We start from the raw sequence: 6,767 nt of genomic DNA on the forward strand, positions 1-6,767 counted from the left end.
CATCAATCTGGTTTCATACCTCCTGTACAGTACTTAAAAAAAAAATGTATACTTTGTTTTTATTGTAGGAACACAAAGTACAAATAAAGTAAAATAAAATAACATAAAAGATCTGGCAGTTACAGTGCACGTCATACCTTCATCATCATATCATCATTTTAGTTACATTGACATCTTTGAATTAGATATTTTTCAAGTACGAAACCTATTTTTCCCAGTATTCCTGACCTCTCTCCTCTTGAGTTCTTACAGCAAAGGTCATATGCTCCATGTGGTGTATTTCTTTTACAATGTCTATCCATTGTGTCACTGTGGGAGGGTCTTTTTGTAGCCATTTCCTAGTGATAGGCTTTTTACTGGCTGCCAGTAGGACCTTCAAGAGATACTTTTCTCTATTGTGTAAGTTATCAGGTATTTCACCCAAGTACAAAGAAATGAATGTTTGTTCTATGTCAAATCCCATTATTTTTCCTATGTTAGATCTTATTTCTCCCCAGTAAGTTTCGATTGCAGGGAAAGTCCAAAAGATATGAGAGTGATCCACCCTCAATACACCGCATTCTCTCCCACAAGGGTGTAGGGAGCCAGTCTGTTTTGATTTCAGTTTAGGTGTTATGAAGAGACGTACAACATTCTTCCAACAGAATTCTCTCCATGTCCTTGAGTTGGTGGAGCTTTGTGGAGTCTCTAATATGTTCAACCATGTTTCATCAGTTATTTCAATATTAAGTTTCTCCTTCCATTTCTTTTTAATATAGTTTGTAGAATGTTTCTTTGAGGGTGAATACCCAAGTAGAGATTTGAAATCGTTTTTTTGCTACTCCCCAAGTTGTATGCATTAGTGAATACTTGGATTAATTTTGGAGGTGCTCGAGGGTCAGTCACTTTTATCTCCCTTAAGAAATAGTGTCGAACTTGTAGGTATCTGTAAAAATCTTGTTTATCCAAGCCATGTTTTTTACTTAGGTCCTGAAAGTGATCTAGGTCCCCATTCCTTATAATTGTACTGAATGATGTGATGCCTTTCTGCGTCCATTGTTTAAATCTGCTGTTCTGAGTTGCAGGGATGAAGCTGGGGTCGTATGCGGGCCAACTCAGCAGTTTGATCGCTCTGTCTAAATTATTTTGCTTAACTACCCTAAACCATGTCGTCAGAGAGAAATTAATCCACTGATGTTGTCTACTGTATATTTCTATTACCATGTTCTTATTTCCCAAAACTGACTGTATGGGTATCTCTGTCAAAGTAGTCTCAATGTCTTTCCATTTGGATTCGTATTCTGAATTGCACCAACACACCAGAGGTCTCAATTGGGCTGACACATAATAATCTTTTAGGTTTGGTAAGGCCATACCCCCACAGTTGTTTGGTATTTGTAATGTTGTATATCTAATTCTTGGTCTCTTACTGTTCCAGATAAACCTTGATATCCGTTTATCCCATTCCCTAAACTGTTTAGGTGGGATTTCTATGGGCAGTGATTGGAACAAATACAGTAACCTCAGCAGGATGTACATTTTGATTGTTTCAATTCTACTACTAAGATCTAAGGGAAGTGAATTCCACCTGTCTAGGTCATCATATATTTTCTTGTTGATGTGATCGTAATTCATGTAATAAAGTTTGGCTGTATCTTTTGGTAGATATACTCCAATATATTTAATGGATGAAGAGGTCCAGTGGAAGTTATACCTACTCTTCAGCTCTTCCTGTGGGGTATAATTATATACCAGGGCTTGGGTCTTGTGTACGTTAAGCACATACCCTGAATATGTTCCAAATGTTTGTAAAACATCCATCAATCTAGGTACACTTGAGCCTGGGTCTTTAAGGAATAACAGAACGTCATCAGCATATATGTATATCTTATGTTCACTGCCTCTTATTGTTATTCCCTCTAAGGTTGGGTCCTGTCTTATTGTTATTCCCTCTAAGGTTGGGTCCTGTCTTATTGCCTGTGCTAATGGTTCGAGGTAAAAGGAGAAGAGTGTGGGTGAAAGATTACAGCCTTGTCTTGTTCCTCGCTCTAATTTTATCGTTCGTGTCAAATGTCCATTTATCTTTATTCTAGCAGTCAGACATGAATACAGTGTTTTGATGCACTGTATCACTTCTTTGTTGAAACCAAATCTTTCCATAACTTGGAATAGATAATCCCATCCCACTGAATCAAATGCCTTTTCTGCATCTAGACTGATTAATATTGCACTTGTCTTATTCTGAGTAATGTGGTCCATTACATGTAGTGTTCTCCTTATATTGTCCTGTGTCTTTCTATTTTGTACGAAACCAGTTTGATCTCCGTCAATCAATTCTGGGATTATGTTCTCCATTCTTTTGGCTATTATTGATGCATATAGTTTATAATCTGTGTTAAGAATTGCGATATGTCTGTATGAACTGCATTCCTTCTTATCTTTACCCTCTTTTGGGATTACAGATATGATGGCCTCCCTCCATGACGGTGGGAGACCCCCCCTTCCGCAGAGTCCAGTTAAAACAGGCCTTAAGTAGAGGTGTTAGTTGTTCTCTGAAGGTCTTGAACCATTCTGAAGGGAAGCCATCGGTGCCTGGAGACTTGTTTACTTTTAGTTGAGATATTGCTTTATTCATTTCTTGTGTGGATATTTCTTAAATTAGTCTATCATTTTGCTCTGTCCCAATTGAGGGGAGATCAAGTGAGTTAAAAAAGTGCTCTATTGTCTGTGCATCTGCCTTCTCTGATTGCTTGTACAGATTTCTGTAATATGATTCAAACGTATTCTGTATTTCATCTAATTTGCAAGTGATCTTTTTTTTTTAGGTCTTTTATTTTTAAAATGTTATTCTGTGCTTGTTGTTTCCTGAGTCTCATGCTAGTAATTTGGTTGCCTTTGAGCCTGCTTCATAATATCGTTGTTTCAGGAACCTGAGCTTTTTCTCTACTTCTTCTCTATAAATCTGGTAAATTTCCTGTTTTACCTTTTTGAATCTCTTGTAATATAAGAGGGTCTTTGTATTGACTATGAGATCGTTTCTATGAGTTTCTTAGGGTTTCCTGTAATTTCAGCAGTTTCTGTGCTTTAATCTTTTTCTTGAGAGATGATGTGGCTATGATCTTTCCTCTAATAACCGCCTTAGCTGCATCCCACAATGTAGCAGGAGATACTTCCTCGTTATCATTATTCTCCAATGCTGGATCATTCAGCATGCTTGTATTAAGTCTCCATATAGTAATTATTGGTTTGCTATCAAGATGTAGAGTTAGGTAACATACATGAAAAAGTTGTCTAACCTGGAGTATTCAGTGTGGCGGGCTGAGTAAAAAGTATATTCCTGTCACAAAATATGTCGTACTGGAGAGAAGAGGACCAAGACGCAGCGGGATTGTGGACACTCATGTTTTTAATTTCAAAAAAAGGAGTAAAGTATTCACTGACAAAACAATAACGATGACAACAGCAACAGTCTTGCAGGCACATACAATGCTGTGCAAGGACAACCACCCACAACCCCCAAAGAAAAACACACACACCTATATAGGACTTCCAATCAAAGGCAACTCAACACACCTGCCTTCAATTGGAAGTCCCAATCACCAACACAACATTTAACAAACACAAACCACCTGCCACATCCTGACCAAGACTAACACAATTACGCCCTCTGCTGGTCAGGACGTGACAATTCCTTATCGGTCTTGTGGGTGTCACGCCATACATCGAGCAGTCCTCGATCCTGCAATATCCTATTGATCTTTTTAGCCACTGGACTCATTTTCCTATTTTGATTTGTGCTGTCCAATTTTGAGTTTAGAATTGTGTATAAATTCCCCTCCACAGATAAGAGTGCCAGAGGTTTCTGTGGCAATTAAATCAAACACCTTCCCGTAGAAGACCATGTCACTCCCTGGGGATGCATATACATTAAATAATGTAACTTCCTTGTTATCCAGTTTACATTTAACAAGTATAAATCTACCCTCCTTGTCTTTTATTTCTGACATAAACTGACATAAAATTTCGGATCAAGATTGCATCTCCCCTTCCACCCATTTTGCAAGAAGAAAAAAAAGTATTCCTATATCCCATTTTCTTGAGTTTCTCGTGTTCAGGCGTGGATAAGTGAGTTTCCTGACAGAATAGTATGTCAACTCTCTCCCGTTTCATCTTTGCTATTACCTTACTTCTCTTGATGGCACTCCCCAGTCCGTTTACATTGAGACTTTTGACCTTAAATTCCCGATGATGCATCGATATAAATAAATAAAAACTGTGCACCATATCTGCCTGCTTATCATGAGCCTAAAAATGAACCAAAAATCAAGAACGATAATAAAGTAAACCAAAGTGGGAAAATACTTTGGTATTTGGACTCCCATGTCAGAGGACTGTCTCTTGCCTCTGGGGTTTGAGGGGCTGAGCCTGTCCGTAGGAGGGGCCCCTCGCTCAGATATGAAAATGCGTGACGTAGTCACAAACAAGACCTGGTGGAACCGAAAATAATAAGGGTGCCTATTTCGTCGCTTATACACATCGGTTAATTACTAGTGTCACGTTTGTCGTAAGGAGAAGCGGACCAAAGTGCAGCGTGTGCGTCGTTCCACATTTTATTTACACTGTGAAACTATGCAATACATAAACATGAACAAAACAACAAACCGTGACGCAGAGGTGAAACATACACAACTCAAAAACAATCTCCCACAAACCCAGGTGGAACAAACAGCAAATTAAATATGACCTCCAATTAGAGACAACGATAACCAGCTGCCTCTAATTTGAGATCATCTCAAACAAAGCCCAACATAGAAATACAAAACTAGAACAATATAACACAGAAAAACTAAACAAAAAAAAAACCCTGTCACGCCCTGACCTACTCTACCATAGAAAATAACAACTTACTATGGTCAGGACGTGACAGTACCCCTCCCAAAGGTGCAGACTCTGAATGCAACTAAACAACAAAAGAAAACAAAAAAAGGGAGGGTAGGGAGGGTGACAAGTGTCTATGGCGGCTCTGTTGCAGTACACAGAACTTTATTATCCAGCGGATCCTCCAGCAGAGGAGGCGGCTCCGGTTGGGGGCATAACCCCGCTCCGCCCGCTGATCCCTCTGCTTCTGTACCACCGGACCGTGGATCGTCGTCGAAGGAACCGGACTGTAGATCATTGCCGGAGGCTCTGTACTGCAGACCGCCGCTGGAGGTTCCGGGGCTGCAGGCCGCCGCTGGAGGTTCCGGGCTGAAGGCCGCCGCTGAAGACTCCGGGCTGCAGGCCGCCGCTGAAGACTCCGGGCTGCAGGCCGCCGCTGAAGACTCCGGGCTGCAGGCCGCCGCTGAAGACTCCGGGCTGCAGGCCGCCGCTGAAGACTCCGGGCTGCAGGCCGTCTCAGGAGGTTCCGGGCTGCAGGCCGTCTCAGGAGGTTCCGGGCTGCAGGCCGTCTCAGGAGGTTCCGGACTGCAGGCCGTCTCAGGAGGTTCCGGACTGCAGGCCGTCTCAGGAGGTTCCGGACTGCAGGCCGTCTCAGGAGGTTCCGGACTGTAGAACGTCTCAGGAGGTTCCGGACTGTAGAACGTCGCCGGAAGCTCTGGACTGGGAACCGTCGCCGGAAGCTCTAGACTGGGAACCGTCTGGGAAGCGTCGCCGGAAGCTCTGGACTGGGAACTGTCGCCGGAAGCTCTAGACTGGGAACTGTCGCCGGAAGCTCTGGACTGGGAATGCACACTGGAGGCCTGATGCGTGGGGCTGGCACAGGTGGCGCCAGACTAGTAACACGCACCTCAGGGCGAGTGCCAGGAGCAGGAACAGGACACCCCGGACTGGGCAGGCGCACCGTAGGCCTGATGCGTGGGGCTGGCACAGGTGGCACCAGACTGGTAACACCCACCTCAGGGCAAGTGTGAGGAGCAGGCACAGGGCGTACCAGGCTGGATAGACTCACTGGAGGCCGGGTACGTGGGGCAGGCACAGGATATACTGGGCCGTGGAGGCGCACTGGAGGTCTGGAGCGTATAGCTGGCACAACCCGTCCTGGCTGGATGCTTATTTTTGTCCGGCAAACGCGGACAGCTGGCACAGGACAAACTGGGCTGTGAACACGCACTGGCGACACAGTGCGCAGCGCCGGCGCAGGATATCCTGGACCGAGAAGGCGAACTGGAGACCAGAAGCACTGAGCTGGCACCACCCTTCCTGGGTGAATGCTCAACCTAGCTCGGCAAATGCGGGGCGCGGGCACAGATCGCACCGGACTGTGAATATGCGCACTGGCGACACAGTGCGCATCACCGCATAACACGGTGCTTGCTTCTTCACTCGCTCCCCACGGTAAGCACGGGGAGTTGGCTCAGGTCTCCAACCTGACTCTGCCAATCTCCCCGTGTGCCCCCCCAAAAACAATTTTGGGGGCTGCCTCTTGCACTTGCCTCGTGGCTGGTATAGTGCCTCGTAGTATCGCCGCTCCGCTCTTGCTGCCTCGATTTCCTCTTTAGGACGGCGATGCTCCCCAGCCTGCCTCCAGGGTCCTTTCCCGTCCAATATCTCCTCCCAAGTCCATTTGTCTTGCTGATCACACTGCTTGGTACTTTGGTGGTGGGAGATTCTGTCACGGCTGTCGAAAGGAGAAGCGGACCAAAGTGCAGCGTGTGTGTTGTTCCACATTTTATTTACACTGTGAATCTATGCAATACATAAACATGAACAAAACAACAAACCGTGACGCAGAGGTGAAACATACACTACTCAAAAACAATCTCCCACAAACCCAGGTGGGACAAACACCA

The sequence above is a fragment of the Salmo salar genome, chromosome ssa14 (assembly GCF_905237065.1).
Source record: "Salmo salar chromosome ssa14, Ssal_v3.1, whole genome shotgun sequence".
Classification (NCBI taxonomy): domain Eukaryota; kingdom Metazoa; phylum Chordata; class Actinopteri; order Salmoniformes; family Salmonidae; genus Salmo; species Salmo salar.